Source organism: Zootoca vivipara, chromosome 9 (genome assembly GCF_963506605.1).
Source record: "Zootoca vivipara chromosome 9, rZooViv1.1, whole genome shotgun sequence".
NCBI lineage: Eukaryota > Metazoa > Chordata > Lepidosauria > Squamata > Lacertidae > Zootoca > Zootoca vivipara.
In genome coordinates this window covers 72,208,501-72,221,132 of record NC_083284.1, presented here as the reverse complement: position 1 = coordinate 72,221,132, position 12,632 = coordinate 72,208,501, and the positions used below count along the sequence as shown (strand labels likewise).

At 47.7% G+C, this 12,632-nt stretch overlaps 1 protein-coding gene across 3 annotated transcripts in view; it reads left to right on the top strand.

Annotated features, from left to right (window-relative positions):
• CSK (C-terminal Src kinase) overlaps window positions 1-12,632 on the top strand; it is a 74,452-nt gene that overhangs the window by 35,778 nt on the left and 26,042 nt on the right. The gene's annotated exons all lie outside the window — the stretch shown is intronic.

Below are 12,632 nucleotides of genomic sequence, written 5' to 3'. Positions count from 1 at the left end.
AGAGCTGCTGCCAGTCAGTGTAGACAACACTGAGATGGATGGCCCATTGGTCCAGCGTGTAATCAGACAGTCTCCTGCCTTCATTCCCGGGCTCTTCCCAGCACTGCTGGTCAGGTGCCCCCCTTGCACAGCTCCCATCTTCTCAGCCTCCCTCTCCAGGCTGTGCCAGATGCCCAGGCAGAAAATGTAAGGCTTCCCTGGGAGCCAGATGTGAAATAATCACATTCGCTTTGGAAGAGTTTATCCTAATCCCTAGCAGACGGAGAGTTTCCGTTGGCTAAGGCAGGGGGATTATTCTCACCCCCCTTTTTGCGCTGCTTCCAAACTTGCAGTGTGCTTTGGGGGGGGGAGGTGTGAACCAAACTCCAATAATTTCATGAGTCTGTATGGTTCTCTATTTTTGTTAGCAGTGCTATCAAGGGTGGGGCCCTCAGGACTGCAGGAAGTATCTCTGCCCGGTGTTAACCTCGCCTCTACTGGGGTATTGACCTCTGCTTGAAATAGCAGGTGGTGGTGAACTCTCCTTCATTGGAGGTTTCTAAACAGAGTTCAGATGGCCTCCTGCCAAGGATTTTTGGAATTATTATTATTATTAATAATGGTGCCAATCTGTCAACAAGGTATACAAAAATTCAGCAATAGCACACCAGAACACCACGCATTACAAGCGTCCCTAAACAGGGCTGCCTTCAGATGTCTTCTAAACGTTGTATAGTTATTTATTTCCTTGGCATGTGAAGGGAGGGTGTTCCACAGGAAGGGCGCCACTGCTGAGAAGGCCCTTTGCCTGGTTCCCTTGTATCTTTGCTTCTCACAGTGGGGGAACTGCCAGAAGGTCCTTGGAGCTGGACCTCAGTGTCCGGGCTGAACAATGGGGGTGGAGACGCTCCTTCAGGTATACTTGGCCGAGGCCTTTTAGGACTTTAAAGGTTGGCACCAACACTTTGAATTGTGCTAGGAAATATACTGAGAGCCAATGTTGATCCTGTAGGACTGGTGTTATATCGTCCTGGTGGCTGTTCCAGGTTACCAGTCTAGCGCTGCATTCTGGATTAGTTGTACTGTAGTTTCTAGGTCACCTTCAAAGGTAGCCCCACGTAGAGTGCATTGTAGTAGCCCAAGCGGGAGATAATCAGAGCATGCACCACTCTGGTGAGACACTCTGTGGGCAGGTAGGGTCTTAGCCTGCGTACCAGATGGAGCTGGTAGACAGCTGCCCTGGACACAGAATTGACCTGCGCCTCCATGGACAGCTGTGAGTCCAAAATGACTCCCAGGCTGCGCACCTGGTCCTTCAAGGGTACAGTTACCCCATTCAGATCTAGAGAGTCTCCCCACCCTGCCTGCCCAAATAGTACTTTTGTCTTGTCAGGATTCAGCTTCAGTCTGTTGACTGCCATCCACCACCACCCCCAACAGCCTCCAGACACCCACACAGGACCATCACTGCCTTCACTGGTTCCGATTTAAATGAGAGGCAGAGCTACATATTGATGAACACACCCAGCCCAAACCCCCTGATGATCTCTCCCAGTGGCTTCATATGGATGTGGAAAGGAAGGGGGAGAGGACAGAGTCCTGAGGCACCCCACAAGTCAGCACCCAGGGGTCTAAGCACCCCACACTACTTTCTGGACTTGACCCAGGGAAAAAGGTGTGGAACCACTGCATAACAGTGTCTCCGACTCCCAGCCCTCCTAGAGGGCCCAGAAAGATACCATGGTTGATGGTATCAAAAGCCGCTGAGAGATCCAGCAGAACCACAAAACAGCTGCCCCACTGCAGAGTCAGGCCATTGTCAAACCCCATTCAGTGTTGTCTTCTCTATATCAAGTGGCTGCAGTTTCCTAGCATTTTAAATACTGGCCTCATCATTACCATGCATTCAAAGTGCTATGATACCACTCTAAACAGTTACCACTTTCTCCCCAAAGAATTATGGGAGCTGTAGTTTGTTATTGGCACTGAGAGTTTGTTAGGAGGCTCCTATTCACCTCCCAGAGCCGCAATTCCCAGAATTCCCTGGGAGGAGGAACTGATTGTTAAACCACTCTGGGATTTGTAGCTGTTTGTGGGTAATAGGGGCCATAATGAACTATAGCTCCCATGATTCTTTGGGGGAAGCCAGGATTGCTTAAAGTGCCCTATCTAGAGTTGCTGGGGATCAAGTCTGGGACCTTCTGCATGCCAAACATGTGTTCTAACCACTGTGCTATGCTACAGCCCTTCCGAATAAGGAATGCCTTCTCTGTGGTCCAGCAAAAAAGTGATGCTTTCAGGCCTGCAGCCACGGTGCAGCCAGTGTTCAAAACTCAGAAATATAAGCCAGGCGTCAAATGGCTCTAAACCAGGGGTCAGCAACCTTTTTCAGTCTACTGTCCCTCTGACCATGCTGTGGGCCGGACTATTTTTTTGGGGGGGGGATGAATGAGTTCCTATGCCCCACAAATAACCCAGAGATGCATTTTTTAATAAAAGCACACATTCTACTCATTGATTCTCTGTTAAACAACTGGCCAGTTCAGATGACAGTCTAGAAATTAGGTTTGAGAACTTAGAGAAAAGTCACTTGATCCAAGGACAGACCACATATATATTGGGCTATTCTGAACTCTTTCTTAATGGTGACTTAATCCTGCTCAGGCTGCCCAGGGAAAGCAATTTGGTTCCAGAAATTCATTCCGATTGTGCAGATAAGATATAACTGGTAGAATTCTACAATATGGGTAATTAGTGTGTGAAAACAGTCAAGATACCATGATCCCCAGATGGTGAAGATGTCAGGCTCCATCCTGGCGCCCAGGCATCTTCAGCTGGTTGCAAATGATCGAAAGCCAGGTGCAAAATGCGCTTGCTGCCTGGCTCATTTCGAACACTGGGTGCAGCCATGTCTCCCATTCCCCTTTAACCATGGTTTGGTGCATGTAGCACTAGCTACCTGGTTAAGAGTGTCCTTAAACCTGGGTTCGGAAACCAGTTTTAGTTCCACAGCCTGGGGGCCACATTGTGCAAGGGACAGGGAACCTGGACTTCCAGAGGACAAGCAGGAATTTGGGCGGGGGTGAGGGTAAAAAAAACACACTTCTTTTTAAAGGTGGTGTTGAATTTGTGAAACTGAGCTGCATTTCTTAAACAAATCAACCACTGGACAAAGAAGAAGACAAGCCCGGGATTAATTCCGAACAAACGGTGCTTTTTGAGCTGCCGTCACTCCCGGGCGGCTACCATGGGGACGTTTTTGCATTTCCTGGTATAGGAGTTCAGACTGGCAACCACATTCAAAAATTGTGTTGTGGAAGCATGCTCTGCAGCAGGGGAACTTCCCTCTCGCTGGGGTCACAGCCGCACAGTGTGTTTAAAGCACACTGAAAACACACAGCCTCCCCCCCAAGGATCCTGGAAGGGTCCGTTTGCCTCAACGGAGATGCAATTCCCAGCAAACTGTAGCTCTCAGAATTCTTTGGGGGAAGCTGGGCGCTCTGTGCCTTATATGTACAGTTGAGGGTGCTGGGTATTGTAGTTCCCAGGAATATTTTTGAATGTGTGTGGATGTGCTTTAAATGAATGGGGTGTGCAAGGTTACCAGCACGCCTTTGGGGGCTCGTAATGAAATCCTGCAGTGAGAACTTTCTCTGCATCTTCTGCTCCAGCATGAATCCATCTCTTTCCCCAGAGCCAAAGGCGGAGAGCCTGGACTTTGGCCGTTGACGTGGGCACCTAGCCTAGGAACCTGCTTGGCTGCAATCGTGTTGCCAAAGGCCACTGAGAACTTCACTCTTGTTTTTAATTTTTAAAATCAAATCACAGATCCTTGGGGGTCTGAGCTCTGCTTGCCCTCCCCCATCCTTTTTCCTGCCCAGCTCACCTGCTCTTCACTGCAGAGTGCAGAACCAGGTGACTTCCTAATGTGAATATTCGTGAGAATGTAAAATGAAGCCTGGCCACCAAGCTCCTCTTTCGCTTTCTCAGAGGAGTCAATGAGACGCCATGAAGGTGGCATTCCTCCCTCACTGTTTGGCGGTTGCTGTTCAGAGGTAAACTGCCTCTGAACATGGAGGTTTCATTTAGCAGTGTCGTTGATAGACCTGCCTTCCATACATTTGCCCAGTTCCCTTTTAAAAACCTATTGAGCATTATTATATTTTTTAGCAGCAGCAAGCAGACTCTCTCAGGTGGTGAAGTGGTTAGAGTGTCACATTAGGACCTGAGAGAGACCAGAGTTCAAATCCCTTCTCAGTCACGAAGCTGGGTGACCTTGGGCCAGTCACTGGCACCTTCATAATATACCTTTAGGTGCCAGGCAAAAAAGTTCCTCTTTAACCAGGCCTTTGGTTGACTGACATTTAAATTGTGTTGGGGGTGAGTTATTGAGTTGTTTTTATTTTGATTATGTATGCTGTGTTTTTATATTGTGATTTTATACTATGAACTGCCCTGAGACCTGTAGGTATAGGGCTTTATACAAATTTAGTAAATAATAATAATAATAATAATAATAATAATAATAATAATAATAATAATAATTTATTAACTGTACCTGTTTTAAAAACCTATGCTTGTAATAAATAATTTCTGATGCAAAAGTATGCACAATTTAAACAGGTATGGTTAACAAATGGTGAAGAGGATTATTTATGGTTTAACCCCTCTGGGAATTGTAGTTTTGTGCAGGGGAAGAAGGCGGTCTCCCGACAGCACTCAGAACCCTTAACAAACCAGAACCAGGATTCTTTGGGAGGGGAAAGCCATGCCTGTTTGGTGTTGTACTACTTTAAATATATGGTTTCTCTCTTGCTTTTTGTTCTGCTGGCCCCATGATTCTACCTTATCTCTGTTCCTCTTTCCCTGCTATTTTTAGCCCCTTGAACCAAAAAGAAGCCAACAGGAGCCGTTTGCTCTGTGCTGCTGTAAGTGAATAAACACTTCTGGTTTCTACCTTGAGAACTCTCTCATCTTGTTTCTTTGAGTCTGCAGAAGACACAAGACAGTTTTGAGGCTTACATGGTGGGCAGAAGGCGAAGAGGCTGTTTGGAGGGGGGCAGAGGACACCCTCCCCTTATTCCTAAAAAGCATCCCGCGTGGGGCAAGGGGATACGTCCCAAAGGGGCATGAGATAAGACTTTCTTACCCTCAAGAAAGTGCGCCTCGGATTGCTGCCAAGTGAGCTAGCTGACTCTCGCAACACACAGAAGCACAAGATGTGCATCATTTGTTGCAGCGCTGCATGGTTGCCAACCTGGCACCCAGAGATCTCTACGTGGTCACATTTGGACCCGCACCTGGCAAAACGCCTGCAGAGTTTCAAGCACTGCTTCCAACTCTGATCCTATGATTCTGCGGTAAAAGTCAAGGGGTTTCTACATGCACCTGCATATGTCTCTCTGCCCTCCAAGCAAGAGGCATTATCAAGGACCTTCCAAGGAGGGCGCAGAACATGGCCGTTGGGCTTTGTGGTCTGGAGACTGGGGGGGTGACCTGGGAAAAACCCCAAGTGCTGTGCAGAGAGGCTCGGAGAGCTGCATTCTGCCCTTGGGCCTGAGGTTCCTCTGTCGTGCCCTTCTCCTAGTGCCCTCAATCTTTCCCAACATCAGGGTCTTTTCCAGGGCGTCTTCTCTTCTCATAAGGTGGCCAAAGTATTGGAGCCTCAGCTTCACGATCTGTCCTTCCAGTGAGCGCTCAGGGCTGATTTCCTTCAGAATGGATAGGTTTGATCTTTTTGCAGTCCATGGGACTCTCAAGAGTCTCCTCCAGCACCATAATTCAAAAGCATCAGTACAATAGCCATCTTCAAATGTCTCAAGGGCTGTCAGAGGGAAGATAGAGCAAGTTTGTTTTCTGCTGCTCATGACTAAACATCAGGAAGAACTTTCTGATAGTAAGAGCTGATTGGCAGTGGAACAGTTGAAGTTGCGGACTCAACTTCCTCTGTCATGGATGCTTTAGTTGAGATACCTGCAATGCAGGGGGTTGGATTGGGTGGCGCTTGGGGTCCCTCCAAACTCTACAATTCTGTGACTGCCCCCTGGAGGAAGTGCTTCTCTCCTGCACAAATCCTGGGCACTGGCTCAGCCCATTTTCTTCCCTCATCACCTACCTACGCCTTTCTCCATCTCAGAAGGAGACTGAGGGGAGTCAGAAGGTCCCTTGTCTGATGGACGCCTCTTGCCAGTGATCTCATCCTTCCGCATGGCTCAAGGCAGTTCAGACAAAGTGGGGTTTGTTCGGAGGAGCCTGTAACCCAGCTGGTGGGTCTGTCAAGCCCGGCTGGCCTGCCTCTGCTGCTCACTCTCCCTTGCGAAGGCTGAGTTTTAAGGGCTTCCCAGTTAATCATGTCTGGGTGTTCCCTTTGTGGACCGAATCCTAGTGCTATTAGCATGTTGTTCAGTCTCCAAGCCTAGGTCCTTGCATTGCGTGCAAAGTGTGTGCATTTTTTTGGGGGGGCATTAGCAGGTTTGGTTTTTTTTTGCAGAAATGAAGAGGAATATTTAAGAGGGAATATTTTCTCCGCTCCCCCCCAAAAGATAAAGCAGCCCAATGAGTTTTCTCAGTTAGCAAGGAATGGTGCCAGATGGTTTTTTTGAGTAGTGAAGGGCAGGAAAGAGTAGGGGAGGGGGGATATTCAGGGAAAGGGCGTGGTCTGCTTGAATCCCAAACAGGAGCACCCCACACAACAACATTTTGTTGCAGGTACCACTTGTACCTGCAGGGACCCAGGTGGCGCTGTGGTTAAACCACTGATCCTAGGGCTTGCTGATCAGAAGGTCGGCGGTTCAAATCCCTGTGACGGGGTGAGCTCCCGTTGCTTGGTCCCAGCTCCTGCCAACCAAGCAGTTCGAAAGCACGTCAAAATGCAAGTAGATAAATAGGTACTACTCTAAGCGGGAGGGTAAACAGCATTTCCATGTGCTGCTCTGGTTTGCCAGAAGCGGCTTTGTCATGCTGGCCACATGACCTGGAAGCTGTACGCCAAGCTCCCTCGGCCAATAATGCGAGATGAGCGCGCAACCCCAGAGTCGGTCACGACTGGACCTAATGGTCAGGGGCCCCTTTACCTTTACCACTTGTACGTATAGATCTTAAGTGAGGATTTCCCGCTGAGCATGTGCAACCTGGACATCAGCAATAGGCGGAACGGTTGAGTGGAGTTTGTGGCTTTCGGTGACCGCTACCTTCACTGTCAGAGGCAGTAAATGCTTCCTGAATATGAGCTGCTGGGTATCACAAAGGGACAGAGGGCTGTTGCTCCCAGGCCCTGCATGCGGGCTTCCCATAGAAGCATCTGGTTGGTCACTGTGAGAACAGGATGCTGGACTGGACTGGATGGGCCACTGGCCAAATCCAGCAGTTGCTTTGCATTAGCATGCCACTGGCTAGGTCTATAGAAACCAGCATAAAAATAAGGTTAATAACAGTTTAGGCTTCTTGTGACTTGATGGTCCATGAGGTCCCTCTTAATCCTCTGCCAGCCTGCATTGGTGCATACTTGTGAAGCCCAGTCTGGCAGGTGGCAAACAGAAAGGCATCGTGGTCCACACAGTGGTAGCCCCAGAGACCTAGCTGCTGATGTAGTTGAGCTGCTGTGAAGCTCCCCCTGGGCGTCTTGCGGTCTGCCTTGTCCTACCGAGGGCTGCTGCTCCTCCTTCCTTGCAGGCATCTTTGCCAGCCAGCCTCTGGGCACTGTCTTCAGCCCTGATGGGCAAGTGTGCCACCACACACCTGTCAAAGCAGATGCATTGGAGCGCTGGCTGCTATGAATAACAGCTGCTGGTCTTGAGGGGGGCTTCCCTTGGAGAGTGGAACAGCGCGATCCTAAATATAGCAGGCGCTGCGACAAACAGGTGTGTGGCCCGGAGGGGGGGCGGCGGAGATTTTTCACATGCAGCTGCGGAGCAAGAGGGGAAAGGCAAGCTGACTTCTAGATTCAGCAGGATAAAAGAGGGGGTGGCCAAGGTTGAGCATTGCAGAGGGGGCACCATAACGTTATCAAACCACCAAAAGCCTGCAAGGCAGGGAGCAACCAAGATGAGATGACTCTTGCTGTCCCTTCCAGCTCTACAGTTCTGTGATTCGGTGGCTTGTCATCTTTCTTGGGGTGGCAAATGAAAGGGGATACCGTTTTAGTTGGTTAAAAATCTAACTGATTAACTGAATAAGCACCTCAGGCTTAGGCAAAACGCAGCGCAAGAAAGATACTGGGCTCAGAGGAAAATGAGGACGTGCTTGTGAGCGTCTTGAGCGTCTTATTCGGACTGTTTTGGATTCCAGGTCCCATCAGCTGCAGCCAGCATGGCCAATAGTCAGAGCTGAGGGAAGTTGTAATCATTATTTGCAATTGCATCTTAAAGCAGAGGGTTTGCCCCTGAACATGCTCACCTGTGAGGAATGTGCAAAGGACCCCAAACTTGACATGAGTCAACATGCAGCAGCTAAAAAAGCCAATGCAATTCTGGGCTGCATCAATAGGAGTATAGCATCTAAGGGAAGTAATAGTACCACTGTATTCTGCTCTGGTCAGACCTCACCTGGAGTACTGTGTCCAGTTCTGGGCACCACAGTTCAAGAAGGATACTGACAAGCTGGAACGTGTCCAGAGGAGGGCAACCAAAATGGTCAAACGCCGGGAAACGATGCCTTATGAGGAACGGCTTAGGGAGCTGGGTATGTTTGGCCTGGAGAAGAGAAAGTTAAGGGGTGATATGATAGCCATGTTCAAATATAAAAAAGGATGTCATATAGAGGAGGGAGAAGGGTTGTTTTCTGCTGCTCCAGAGAAGCGGACACGGAGCAATGGATTCAAACTACAAGAGAGAAGATTCCACCTAAACATTAGGAAGAACTTCCTGACAGTAAGAGCTGTTTGGAATTTGCTGCCAAGGAGTGTGACGGTGTCTCCTTCTTCGGAGGTCTTTAAGCAGAGGCTTGACAGCCACCTGTCAGGAATGCTTTGATGGTGTTTCCTGCTTGGCAGGGCACTGGACTGGATGGCCCTTGTGGTCTCTTCCAACTCTATGATTCTATGACTTGTAGGAGCTCCTGCCGCAGGTGTGCTGTAAGGGTGCTCAGCAACTGGGGAAATACTTTGCAATGGAAGCCCACCAGCAATCGAAGCCCAACAGGTTCTGAATTTTACTACCGTATTAATATGTTGAGCACATTTTTACTTTGAGAAATGTTATGGACTTCATATCTGAGCTGTCTCCTTCAAGGTATCGGGAAGTTTTCAATGCTTGATGTACAGTTGTGCTTTTATACTATGTTGGAAGCAGCTTAGAGTGACTGGGGCATAAATAGCTCCCCCCCCCCTTTTGCTGTGAGACAGTGATGTTTTCCTGTGTTTTTAATAGCATGCCGCAGTCATGGTGCTTTACAAGCATGGAGCACATCCTTGCAAAGGAAAGAGGATGGCACACATTTTAGAAAAGAATAGAGCTACAGTGGTGCCTCGCTAGACGAAATTAATTCGTTCCACGGGTCTTTTCTTATAGCGAAAAATTCGTCTAGCGAATCCCATAGGAATGCATTGAATTTTTTTTTGAATTTTTTTTTGCCCATAGGAACACATTAATTGAATTTCAATGCATTCCTATGGGAAACAGCGATTCGCTAGACGAATTTTTTGTAAAACGCATTCGTCTAGCGAGGCAACCTCCGCTCGAAAAATCCTTTTGTTAAGTGGGAATTTCGTTAAGCAGGGCATTTGTTAAGCGAGGCACCACTGTATTCCAAAGCTTTCACTTGAAACACTTTTGCTGATTTCAGCTGGAAGGTGGAAATTAATTCAATTTTGTGTGGGAGGCAAAAAAATTAAAACTTCGAAGAAAGGAAGGCTGTTGAGTAAAGGGTTTATGTTACTGTGGTTTTTTTTATTTTTTTAAAGCACCTCATTTAAACCCAACTCCTGCCAGCCCCAGGCAGCAAGACTAGTGGATGGGGAAAGCTCTCCTGCAGCAACTCTCTGGGGGTCTCCCCCCCCCCACTTTAGACAACTGAAGGGGGCAAATGCTCAGAGAGTGAATGTGATGATGGAACAATGCATTAATTTTTTAAAAGCCCATCAGCTTGTATCATTTCAAGTGCTGTGAGCAACTTGGATAACAATATTACATAAAGCTGGGCAGCCGCAGCTTTCAGAATATTTAGGGATTCTGTGAATTTGGGTTAGGATACAGAATGGTAGAGCAATCCAATTTATTTCACACTTAAAGGCGACATTTCTCCTAGAAGACACTGCTGGGCACTTGTGGTTTTTCTGCACTTTCACTTCAATGCATCGCTTAAAAAAGAAGAAGAATTGCACCCCCCCTCCCCAAGCTCCTTTAGCTGAGGAGGAGACCACAGGCTCGCGCCCCACACACTTAGGCTGGATTTCAAGTTCAGGGACATTTCTGAAGGTTCTTTTGCCCCCCTCTGGAGGAGGGGATGGGGCATGGCAAGAAGAAAAGGAAAGGGGGCTCTCAAGGTATGTGGACCTTTTGTGGAAACCCAGCCTTGCACTTCAAAGCAGAGGTGAGCACTAGGGCAGGCATCCCCAAACTGCGGCCCTCCAGATGTTTTGGCCTTCAACTCCCATGATCCCTAGCTAACAGGACCAGTGGTCAGGGATGATGGGAATTGTAGTCCAAAACATCTGGACGGCCAAAGTTTGGGGATGCCTGCACTAGGGTGATGACTTTCTCATTTTTCCCCCTCAAAAATTATTTCCTGTATCACAAATGGATGAGCTTTTGCCTATTAATGACTAAAATGAGGTATATTCCATTGAAATATTTTTTAAAAAGGTTACGCACAAACCGTTTTTAATTTTTTTGTATGCCGTTTTACCACTTCATAAAATTCTATTAACAATTCTATATATATTTCGTATCAGATTTGGACACAACACCACGTTCCACAATGGGGAGTGTTCTTAGCAACATAGGGTATACAAATGTCACACCTGCGCGACGTAAAAGCCCCTTTTGGGGACCTCAAAACTCAGCCAGCAGACCCTGCTGGACATGCTGGGAATAGAACCTACAGGAGAGGTAGCAAAACATCGTCCTCTAGCGGCGTCTATACTGTTACTGCAGCTAAAAAAAGCTTCCTTGTGTGTTTGATGACCCTATATAATGTTGTATATATGTGACTCTAAAGCTTGGGTTCAATTTTATATCTGCTTACAGTGACTTCAAAAATGGTAAAAAAACTGATAAATAAATTTTTTAAAATCGTTTTGTGCGTGAGTTGTTTTTTTATATCAAATCTCTTTGAAAGTAAGATTTTATCTAATCTTTAATGAAAGCTCATCAAATTATGACACAGGGAAATGAGGTTGTAAAAAAGTCATCACCCTAGTGCAGGCACGTCCAACAGGTAGATCGTGATCTACCGGTAGATCACTGGACATCTGTGGTAGATCACTGGGGGTCCCCAAGAAGCTCAACAAGTTTGGCTTCACCCCCAAAAGCTCAAAATTTTTGCCCCTAAAAAACGTGGCTTTCCCCTCCCTCCCTATAAAAAGTTCAACAATTTCAACCTGAACCCCCCCCCCAAATGGGCCTTCCTCCTTCCTAAAAAAAAAAAGCTCATCAACTTTGACCTGAACCCCCAAAAAGGGGGTAGATCACTGCCAATTTTTAACTATGTGAGTAGATCGCTATCTCTTGGAAGTTGGCCACCCCTGCCCTAGTGGGCACCCTGTAGCCCTCCAGGGGCGGGTGAATTCCAGTTTCCCGTCCTCCCTGGCTACTGGCTGTGCTGGCTGAGGTTGAGAGGAGTTGGAGCTCAGCCACCTTTGAAGGTCCAGAGCTTCTTGGTTCCCTTGCTTTTGGAGCAAAAGATGGGTTTGTGGGTCCTCACCCCTTTTTGCAGACTGATAATTCACACCTCTTTAGAGATGCCCCCCAACAGTGCTCTCCCCTCGCTCAATATTCATGACAGCTTTCGCCCTCACCATCAGTGGTGTTCTAATGGATCCTCGGCATTTTCTGAAGACGGTCATCTGCCAAACCTCTTTGGGTGCTAAGAAGATTTGGGGTTTTGTCTTTCTCTCTTAAGTAAATGGCAGGTCTTGGGTCTACCCTGTGGGAGTCTGCTCTGTGGGGTGTGAGAAAGGAGCCAAAATGAGGCAGCTGCTTGCACTGATCTGTCCCCATCAGCCTCTCCTGGGGTTCAAGGGGCAGGTAAAACCTTTCCTTTCCCACTGCAAAGGAAGACAGCCTGTCACTTCATCCTGCTTTTGGGGGGGGGAGGGTGGCAGCTGTTCAGCTGGGAAAATAGCATTATATTTATATGTGTTCTGTAGCAGCGAGAGCTACTTATTTTTAAAGTTTTTTAAATGGTTTTTAACGGTGTAACCTGCCTCATATCATAAATGATACGATGTGATGTGATATTGCTCGTTTCCACCATGTTACGGAGCTTCATTGCTCGTGTAGCATCAGTTGTTTTCAATGATTGATAAATATTCATGGGGAGAGTGAGGTCCGTGACTCCTTGCCACGATGATGTTCCTGAATTCCAGTTGCTGGAAAGCGCAAGATGGGAGAGTTGCTCTTGTGCTCAGATCCAGACTTCTTCCCTTTGGTGCACCTGGACGGCCGCTGTGAGAAGAGGATGCTGGACTTAGATGAGCCGCTGGCCGGATCCAGGTG